Raw genomic sequence first — 10,798 nt, forward strand, 5'->3', positions numbered from 1 at the left:
AAGAAGGAGAAAATCAGGGAAAAGAAGATCAGGGAGGAGAAGTTTAGGGAAAAGAAGATTAGAAAAGATCAGGGAAAAAGGGAAAAGAAGATCAGGGAAAAGGTTAGGGAAAAGATGATCAGGGAGGAGAAGATCAGGAAAGAGAAGGTTGGGAAAAAGAAAAAAAAAACATTTAAGTTTCAAACTGTAAGGATGCCGCGAAATGTCGGAGAAAGAGACCACCAAGTGACCACTCATGCAATTGGCAGAAGGGGGATTTATTGAACCAGCATGCTGGGGCTCCGTGCCCACTCAAGAAGGGAAAGCAGCCCAGAGCCCCGAGCAGGGGCTGAGCACTGCTTAAGTACACTTTTTGGGGAGGGCGGAGGGCCTTGTATACATCAGAACAAATCATCATGAGGCGCGGGAAAATTGAATAACAACTCCTAAACATGATTGGTTCATTCATTGGCGGGAACAGGTCAGGCTGGAGTGATAGGTCTTTCCTAAGGAGGGGGTTACATTTAAACTGATTGGTCCAGGCCCTGCAATGCCTGCGTGCGACCACACAGAGCCCTTATTACTGGGCAGTTCCAAGCATTGTCTTAACAGCTACAGAAATTTAACTCAGACCTTGCAGCTTAGAAACTTTACAACACCCGGTCTTTTACCCTTTAACTTTTACGCTTTAACTTCAATTTCTTTTACCCTTACAAAACCATAAGGGATATAGTCAAAGCATCAAGTGAACCCCTGTAACAAACTTAGGCCTGTGAACCTAAGCAAATGCAATGATTTTGAGGTTGGCCATTTGAAATTCAGTGTGTGTGATTCCTCAGTTTGTTTTACATTTTTACAACTCTGTTTTAATTGGGGCCTTGCCTGTGACCTGGGAGGAGAGAGTGTGCAGGGAGGGTTAGTTCTTTAACTAACTCTGTGGCAGCTGGCCATAAGATATAGAGCAGGTCATACAAAGAAAACAAAAGCCATGGCTTACAAATTGAAAAATCCTTACTATGCTTTTCCTGGGCATCTCCTCATAATCGGAGTCCCTCACACCCATCTTTCTTTGTTTCAGTGGGATGATGGTAATCAAGTATGATTTTTTTTTTTTTTAACCAGGGTTTGAACTCAGGGGTGCTTAACCACCGTGCCACATCACCAACCCTTTTAAATGTTTCATTTAGAGACAGGGTCTCACTGAGTTGTTTAGCATCTTAGTGTTGCTGAGTCTAGCTTTGAATTTGCGATCCTCCTGACTCAACCTCCTGAGCCACTGGCGGATTATAGGCATGTGCCACCATGCCAGCTCAAGTCTGAATTTAAGGACACTTGTGTGTGTGTGTGTGTGTGTGGGGGGGGGCTGGGGATTGAACCCATGGCTTTGTGCATGCGAGGCAAGCACTCTACCAACTGAGCTATATCCCCAGCCCACCTAAGGACACTTGTTTTTAAAATTTTTTAGTTGTTAATGGGCCTTTATTTTACTTAGTTATATGTGGTGCTGAGACTCAAACCCAGGGCCTCACACATGCTAGCCAAGCACTCTACCAGTGAACTACAGCCTCAGCCCAAGGACACTTTTTTGAGATAACTCATAAGAAACTTGTGTTTGTGTTCTCTTTAATCTGTGCATTGTTACAGGAGTCCAAACTAACCAACAACTACAACTGTTAGAAAATTTTTGTCCTTCCACCAAATTAGAGTAAGAGAATATGGCAGAATCGAGATTGTGTGGCTTCTAAGCCCAGGCCACAATAAGCCTGGCAACTTCTATTCTTTCCCTCTGAGAAGAAACCCAGACTCCTCAAAAGACCTGCTGGAGTGAGGACCTGCCCTCCACATGTCTCCAGCTAACCCTCTGCAGATGCATGTGCCTGAGAGCCAGTGAGGACCTGCAGCACCGCCCGGCTAACCCGCAGAATCACCCAGAAAAAAAAGGTTGTTGCTTTACAGTTTGGGGTTAGTTTTATAAAGGAAAGAAAAATACTTTTTTCTTTAACTCTCATAGGTTCTCACTTGTGTCAGGGGTAGGGAACTTGTGCCCTTTGAAGTTTGGTAGGAGAGGCTCCAGAAAGAAGCTGACAACAGATTAATAGAAGAGTCGCACAAGTGTGTTACATGTAGGGGGGTCACAAAACACAGTGTCAATAAGCCAGTGAGGCGTAGAAGCTTATATGATCTTTGCAGGAGAGAAGCAAGGGGTGTGTGTGTGACTGATTCTTAGGGGAGATGAATAGGCCTGAAGAATATTGAGCTGGGTCCCCGTTGGCCCAGGTTTTGAGGGCGGCACTCACTCTAGTCTTTCCTTCCAGTTAATCTTTCCTGTTGGATGAGGTTACAGGGAGAAGGGTTTTGACAAAGGGTTTATGTTTCTTCTGGAGGAACTTCCTTTAGATAAGGGAACTTCTGAGAAAGCCCCTCCCTGTGTTTGGGAGAGGGAGGAGGAAGGTGAGAGACCTTGAGGCTGTTGCATTAGCTCAAATGGCAGCTGGTCAAGGACCCTGTAACAAAAGACATTAACAAGAAGAAAATAGAGGCTTATTAACATGACCTTGTGCCTCAGGGAGGCTTGCATGCAATTTTCTTATTAAGTTGAAAACTTTTACTCTTTTGCTTTAAGGAAGCACTTTAGACCTTCTCTTGGGCATGTCCAAATTGCCAGCATCACCTCTCTTGTGCCTTAGAACCATTATGAAGTGAAAAATAAAGGTGACTTGAAACAGAGATGCTGCGACAGTGCAGCCAGTCTGATAACTGAGATGGCTACTGAGTGACCTACAGGTAGCATATAGGACTCAGATACCCTGAACAAAGGGATTGCTACCAAAAGAATGCTCCGTCCTTGTCCCCAATGCCAATCCATTATCCAAGACTCAGTTCTGAGAAAAAGGAGAAAGAAGGATTATTGCTTTGCTAGTAGGATAAGCACAGGGCATTCCTGTCCCAAAGGCTGTGATTCTGCCCATTCGCTGGAATAGGAGGCTTTCATAGAGGTGATTCAGAGGGAATGAGATTAGGGAGGGGAGATCAGGAAGATCAGGGAGGAGAAGTTTAGGGAAAAGATTGGGGGGGAAAAAACATGTAAGGTTCAAAGCCACAAGGGGTAAGTCAAAGCATCAAGTGAACCCCTGTTACAGGATGATTCATGCTCCAGGCAAGAGAAGCAGGCAGTGTGAGACCTCACTGTGGTACCCAGAACAACACACAATTTGAAACTTGCTGGAATTTTCCATTCAATATTGTCAGGCCGCTGTTGACCGCAGATAACTGAAACTGTGGGGAATGAAACCACAAGTAACCGGGGACTACAATAGGTACCTGAAACAGGTCCTAACCCGGTGGAAGAACAACTGAAGGCCAGCCTTGGGCAGAGGAGAACAAGGGAAGCAGATCTTCAACAGCTGGCTGATTTTTCAGAGGCTTCTGAGCATGCCCTCGACTGTGGTCTGCTAAAAGGTAGACACTTCTTCATTTAGGAGACCCCCATCAGCTTGCATGAACCAGCTCACAGCAGCAGACGAACTAATAAGAGCCCAAGGGGATTGAGAACAGTGTGCTCCTTCTCTGACTCCCCTCTTCCCCCTGAGGCTTTGTTTCCTAAGGGCCTGGGTGAGGAGGTCCTGGCCTGTGGCCACCCTTGCCAGCAGGCACAGCACAGGCAGCAGGGAGAGGGAGCCTGAAGACACATGTTCTTTCATAGTTTGTGATGATCTTCCTTTTCCATATAGGAGGGCTTCCCAGGTGAGAGAACATTGCTAAGCCCCAGCAGCATGCATCCGCCTGCCCACTCCCCATTGCCAAGGCAGAACCTTCTAGAACTTTCAGGCTGCTGGGCATCCTGGGCAGGACTGCAAGGCAAGGCAGGCATCAGGCCAGGATTTAGGCAATGGAGAGTAGAAAGAAGCAGTTGGCCTTCTGTGTGAGGTGGGGTGAGTCACTCTGGATGCCACAGACACAGTGGCTGTGGGTGGGCAGCACTATAGAAAAGGCCAGGGGGCTGGGACTCAGGCAGGTGGACATCAGAGGAAAGCAGTCACAGACCCCACGTGACACAATGCTTTCTGTGTAATGATCTAAGCCATCAGGAGTGCCTTGTGGCTTGGATAGATTGAAAGTACCACCTTCCTGGCTTCTGCAAACTCAACACGTGGCCTAGGTGGGACAGATGGCACTGCGTGTAATCCCAGCCATGTGGGAGGCTGAGGCTAGAGGATTGCAAGTTCCAGGCCAACCTCAGCAACTCAATGAAACCCTATTTCAAAATAAAATAGAAAAGGCTAGGGATGTACCAAACTCAGTACCTGCCTATCAAGTGCTAGGCCTGGGTTCAATCCCCAGAACAACAACAACAACAAAAGGTGACCTGAGTTAGGAAGCCTAGGTTCCGGCTTCTCTGGGATTATTCCCACACTGGTGACCATTTGTAGAGAAACAAGGGACTGTATCACATGACTTTGAAATATCACAGGGAGGTCTTGTAGGTGTTCTGTAGCTGTGTCTTCAAGCTCTCTCGACCTCAATTTCCTTACTTGTAAAATGGAGGCAAGAATAGCACATGTCAATCCTGGCTCCACAAAGCACCATCAGATAGCTAGGGTCAGAGCAAAGCTGATTATAGGTGACTAAGCTAAGCAGCATCTAGTAGAGGGAGGCAGTGTGGGTTACTTATTAGGTGTTGGGGTCTGGCCTCAGGCAGGTCTTTCAGTGGGAAAGCTTGATTCAGATTGGGCAGGGAACTGATAAACCTTGCAAGGGAAAGTTTTCCAAAGAAGCCTTGGAGAATTGATGAATCTGGGAAAATACTTTCAGCATAATAATCATAAATTATTTGCAACTTCATCTTCCTGGGCTAGAGTTTCCTAGAGCCATATCACTGAAGGCTGTGGAAAAAGTCATGTTCATGTAGACAGACAACTATGGGGGTGTTGATGGTTTAGATTCGAGTCCTCTGAACTTACCTCCAACATTGTGAAAATAAAATGAAACAAGGGATGAAATGTTCAGGGAACTACATGGTACACAGTGCCTATTACACAATGACTATTACTACCAGTAGTATTTTTCCTGTCCAAACCCACCTCCTTTGCCACTTTGCTAATGCATAAAATTCCACCTCCAGAATTATTTTGCCATCACCTAAGACTTATCTCTCTTGAAAATGCAAACACAGGCAGAAAAGGCACTAAATCTTTACAACATGAACACCCCAGCATGCAGTTGTTTATAAAAACCCTAAGTAGATGCTTATAATTTTATGTCTTACGAAGCCCTTGGGAGACACAGTACCACACGCCATACGTCATCATGAGGGGGCCCTGCACATGCTCCATTCCATGCAAGACAGGGACAGAAGCACCAGATCCAGAATTTCTGCCTTTTTCTCCCTGGGGAGTCAGGCTGCTCTGATTTATTAAGGTGCTTCCCCAGCCACAGGAGGGAGCCGTTGATCTGCAGGCAGAGGAAGGATGCTTCATTATCTCTAGAGAAGAAGTCTATTCCTTGAAATCACACACCTTCTCAGAAGATCCTTAAGCCAGGGAAATAGTACATTGCTTTGGTTTCCCCCAAAGTGTCTGCAGTCAGTTGTCATTGCTGAGGCTTCTACACCATGCCAGCAGGCTCTAGACCAGGTGATCTCAACCTGCCTGCATCTTAGGAATAATAGGGGACTTTAGAAAACAAAAATACCACAGCTAGATTTATTCTGGCAACCGTAACCATGCAACCCTTGACCAATTGAGTCAAAATTTAAAGATGAGGCTCAGGTGCTGCTTGGTTCCCAAAGCCAAGTCTGATGTGCACATGAACGAGAGCTCCTGTTCTAGATCAGTGCTGTTCAAACATCAGCCATGCAAAAATCACTGAGAGACTCTGGGGACTTGTCTCAGAGGTTCTGATTCAGGAGGTCCAAGTTGGGGCTTGAGAATGAGCATCTCTAAGGACCTCTCAGGTGAGGCTGGGGCTGTGATTTAGTTTCCTGGGGCTGTCAAAGTACCATGACTGGGGGGCTTAAAAAACAGGCATTTATTATTTCTAGGATCTGGGGGCTTCAAATCTGAGGTCAAGGTTGTTTTCTTCTGAAGTTTGTTCTTGGCAAGTTGTGTTCTTACCTGGTCCTCCCTCCGGACAGGAGTCTGTGTCCTAATCTCTTCTTATATGAACATAGGTCAGGTTGGATTAGGGTCCATCCTACTGACCTTATTTTACCTTAATTTCCTTTCAAAAGGCTCCATATCTAAGTACAGTCTCATTCTGAAGTATGGAGGTTAGGACTTGTGCATATGGACTTTATGGAGACACATTTCAGCCCCTCATGTGTTGTTCTCTGAGTGTGGACCCTGCCACTTTCGGTAACAAAAGATCTGAGAACCAGTGCAGGTTTGCCAGTTAGGTCATTATAAGAAGTAGGATGTTTTTCTGGCTTTTAAAATTTGTTCCTTTAATATGAATAAAATGCCTGTGTTCTCTTCCTCCTTTCCTCTGGACCAAAGAGAGAGGGAGAGAGAGAGAGAGACCCTAAAGTCAGAGAAATAGTCAGGAACCAGGGCTTGTAGATGGATGTGAGGACTTTTCATTAAAGAAGCACATGAAATCCATCTTCAGACTCTGCTGAATGCTCTGAGATGTGGGAGTTCTTTCTTTGTCAAGATCTGTCTTCATCAGTCAACTCAGATGCTCAGTGGAAGGTAGCTATTTTTCTTTGCTCATCTCTCTATGCTAATCTACAGAATCCTTTTTAAAAATTTAATTTTAATTACAGAAAGAACACTGAACAAAAGACCTACCCTCTTAACAAATTTGTGAATGCATTAAATACGGTGGCTAACTGCATTATGTACAGTGTGATTCAGCAGATCTCCAGAGTGCCTCAATCTTGATTGACTGAAGCTTTAGTACACCCCATTTTCTCCTAGCAACCACGATTCCATTCTTTGGTTCTATGAATTTGATTATGTGAAGGTACTTCATATAAGTGGAATCATGCAGTATTTATCACTTTGTGCCTGGTTCATTTCCCTTACCATAAGGTCCTCAATATTTATCTATGTTGTTATATATGGCAGGATTTCCTTCTTTTTTGAGTAATGTTACATTGTATGTATATACACAGATACTCAGGTCCCTTATGTAAAATTGTGTAGTATTTACATATAATCTGTGCATATCCTTTCATATACTTTAAATAATTTTTAGATTACTTTTAATACCTAAAACAATGTAAATAATATGAAAATAGTTGTTATACTATATTACTTAGAGAATAATGATGATAAGAAAAATCTAAACATGTTCACTATAGACTCAAGTTTTTCCCCAAATATTTTTCTGTCTGTATTTGTTTGAATCTGTGGATGCAGAACCCAGAGACACTGGGGAATGACTGATTTTTCAAACCATATACACAATAAGGGAATAATTTTCAAAATATATAAGGAAATCCTACAATTCAATAAAAAAAAAATCGAGGCAGTAAAACAAAACATGAGTATTGCAGCTTTGTTATCCATGGAATGGCTGTTGTAGAATTGCCTGACCTGAGGAAATCATAGGCAGCACTAATAGGCACTGCAGAATCACAGTTAAAGCCAGCTGGCTGGGATTCTTCAGCACCTACATTTACCTGAGTGAATATAAGAAGTTGGTGAAAAGTGGCTGTTCCAAAGCTTCTCACTGGGCTGCCCTTCAACAGTGATGTTTTAAGGAAGTCCTGCATGGGAAATGGCAGACCAGGGCCCTAGCCCTGCCAGCAAGTTATGCAAAGCAACTTCCTAAGACAAGGAAAGTCAGGACCCAAGAATCACACTAATTCTTGCATAGATAGGAAGAAACATCTTTAAATTAGCTGCTGTTGACCAATTCCTTGGGAGTTTTCCTTATTGGAAAAAAAAAAAAAAAAGAAAACCTTTAGTTTTCATTTTAAATTTCTGCTTATGAGAACAAAATAAACTTTTAGTGTTTTTAAGGTACATGCAATTCAGAGGGGCCAGCTGGAGACTGCGATCTGCTATGGAAATATGTTCTAAGCCATTTGATTTTTGTGACTTTGAAGTGATGTGATACAAAAATATTGTCTTCCTGTATAAGGAAGTAACTTGCAAACCTATTACGCCTAGCGCCCGAGAGAGCCTATTTAGCTGGCAAACTGTAATCATCTTCATTTTCGTTGTCAGGAGAACCAGGAACATTTGAAGACATCTGAAATTTTGTGATTAATTTAAATGTTTATGACATTGCTATTCTAATGTTTACTATTTGCAAATGGAAAGATTTTACAAATCCTATATCATTCAAGTTATGATGTTGGTGAAGGTGCTCCCCCTCCCACTGTCTTGACAAGGTCACAGTGAGGATAAGTGCTGGCAAAGCCTCTCTGGTGGGAAACCGAAACCATGAGACCCTTTTTTATGTAATTGGGACTTTTCATTTTCATGCTCACATTCCTGACAGGAAGCATGAGTATGCTTAATGCCAAACCAAATTAAATTTCAGATGGCTAGAATACAACAGGTAGTTCATGCCTTGAAGGCTGTTCTACTACCCCTCAGCACATCGAGGACAAGATAGAAGGCTGCTCTTCTATCTCAGCACATTGAGGACAAAACTGATAATGGACAACAGTCATTCTCCGAAAGGTCATGAGAATTTTAGGTACCACATTGATTATATCAACTAAGAACCCAAGCCCCTATTTCCGGTCTCTTAGAAAGCCTAATCATTATGTTTATTGCACAAAGCCCACCATATGCAGTTTTATTTGATTAAGGGAAAGTTATGTTATACCTTTAGGAAAGTTAAAGTTAGCAAATAAAGATACATGCTCCTCTTTTATATAAATCCTCTTTTACTTCACATAGGGACTTATGATGAGCATAGTTAATGTTGGCGGTAAGTGGACTGATGTTCAGACCTTGCCTTCCAGTGAAAGAGATTACAAAGATATAAGAAATAGTGTACCTTGACTAAGAAACAAAGAAACTCTTTGAGAAAGCAGCCCAACCAGTTTTATGTGAGTAAATTTAGAAATTAATTAAAGTAGCTTTATAAGACATATTTTTAGAATAATTTTAGAAATATTATTTTATTTAGATTCTTAAGTTTAGAATTCTTAAGCTTTTAGCTGTACGGGTTCTTAAGATGCTTTAAGAATAGTTTATAGACTTTAGGAAATTTTAAGTATAAGATTTAAGGGGACTTCTTTAGATGGGAATTTTAGATTGGAAATAAAGTACAGGTATACTTTAAACTTAAAGGTTAATGATAGGTTAGGAGACTTAGAGTCTGGTTATGTAGTTTGGCATCTGTTAATAAGAAAATAGTACATCTTGGGAAAAACAGTACATATTGGGAAAATGTGAAAAATGCAAATTAGTGATGCATTTTATTAACGATTTTGTACCCATAATAATTGATAAGGAAATGTCACATACTGAAAAAATGTAAATTGATGTCAGATTTTTCTATACCCCTAATGATTGTTAAGGAAATGTCACATCTTGGTAAAATTTGGAAATTATATAATCATTGATGTATTCTGAATCCATAATGATGAGAAAAATTACAATAAAAGATGACCCAGAGAAAGCTGCATTAGAGCTCTCTCTGTAGATTGCTCTAATGGAACAACTCCTGTCTCATCCTTTGCACCGATGCCACTCATCCTTCAGGACCCCCAGGACCCCGCTAGGGCAGGACCCCGACATGATATTGCTAAAACTAGGGTCGAAAAATGCAATTAAAGCCAAAAAGTCCAGAGTAAAAGATGTTATAAAGTAGCATGAATAAGGAAAATTAATATTATATAATACCATTAATTTAGCAGACAGCCTATGGAAAAATTAAAGATAGTGTTACAGCATTAAAAGTAACATTAAAGCCAAAAATATTCTCCTGTAGTTATTAATATTATGTAATGCTATCAGGTAGCCTATAAAAAATTAAAAATAGTGTTAAAGCATTAAAAGTAACACTAAAGCAAAAAATGTGCTCCTATGGTTAGAGATTGCTTACACTCCAGGAATGTTTTTTATTTATTCCGGTGGGAAAATGAGTGTTGAATTATGAGAGATCTCCAGAAACTTGTTCCTTGAAAAAAATACATGGCCCTCTATAGGACTGGGTGAACATTTGGTTCGCAAGTATAGAATCAAATTGTATTTCTATGTCAATTATTTATGTTTAAGAACTAGAACTTTGAATAAACATCTCATATCTGTAGAGCAATTCATCCTGAAAAGTGCCATTCTAAGGTTACACATTGTGGCAGGGTTAGCAATGGTAAGTGTGTGGACTCTGCTTGGACATGGAAATAGATCTATGAAGTAATGTTGACTGAAAACAATTAGAGTAGCCAGGTGCGGTGGCGTATGCCTGTAATCCCAGCAGTTTGGCAGGCTGAGGCAGGAGGATCACAAGTTTAAAGCCAGACTCAGCAACTTAGTGAGGCCCTAAGCAACTTAGCAAGACCCTGTCTCTAAATAAAATATGAAAAGGGCTCAGTGGTTAAGCACCCCTGGGTTCAATCCCCAGTACCAAAAAAAAAAAACCAACAACAAAACAAAACAATTTGAGTGCAAATGAGTATGCCATTATCCTAGCTCTGGAAATACTTAGGTTTGCCTACTGATAAAGATGGAAGCTTAACTTAAACTGATGTAAATGATGCCTACATTCAGTGGATTCTCAGTTTCTTAGTGGTTTGTGTGATTAATAAAAGCACATTGAAGTGGTTTCCAGAGCTGGATAATAAGTGGATCTCAGAGGATTTTTAGAGCAGTGGAACTTACTCTGTATGGTATTGTCGTGGTGGGTACATGCC

The sequence above is a fragment of the Marmota flaviventris genome, chromosome 7 (genome assembly GCF_047511675.1).
Source record: "Marmota flaviventris isolate mMarFla1 chromosome 7, mMarFla1.hap1, whole genome shotgun sequence".
Classification (NCBI taxonomy): domain Eukaryota; kingdom Metazoa; phylum Chordata; class Mammalia; order Rodentia; family Sciuridae; genus Marmota; species Marmota flaviventris.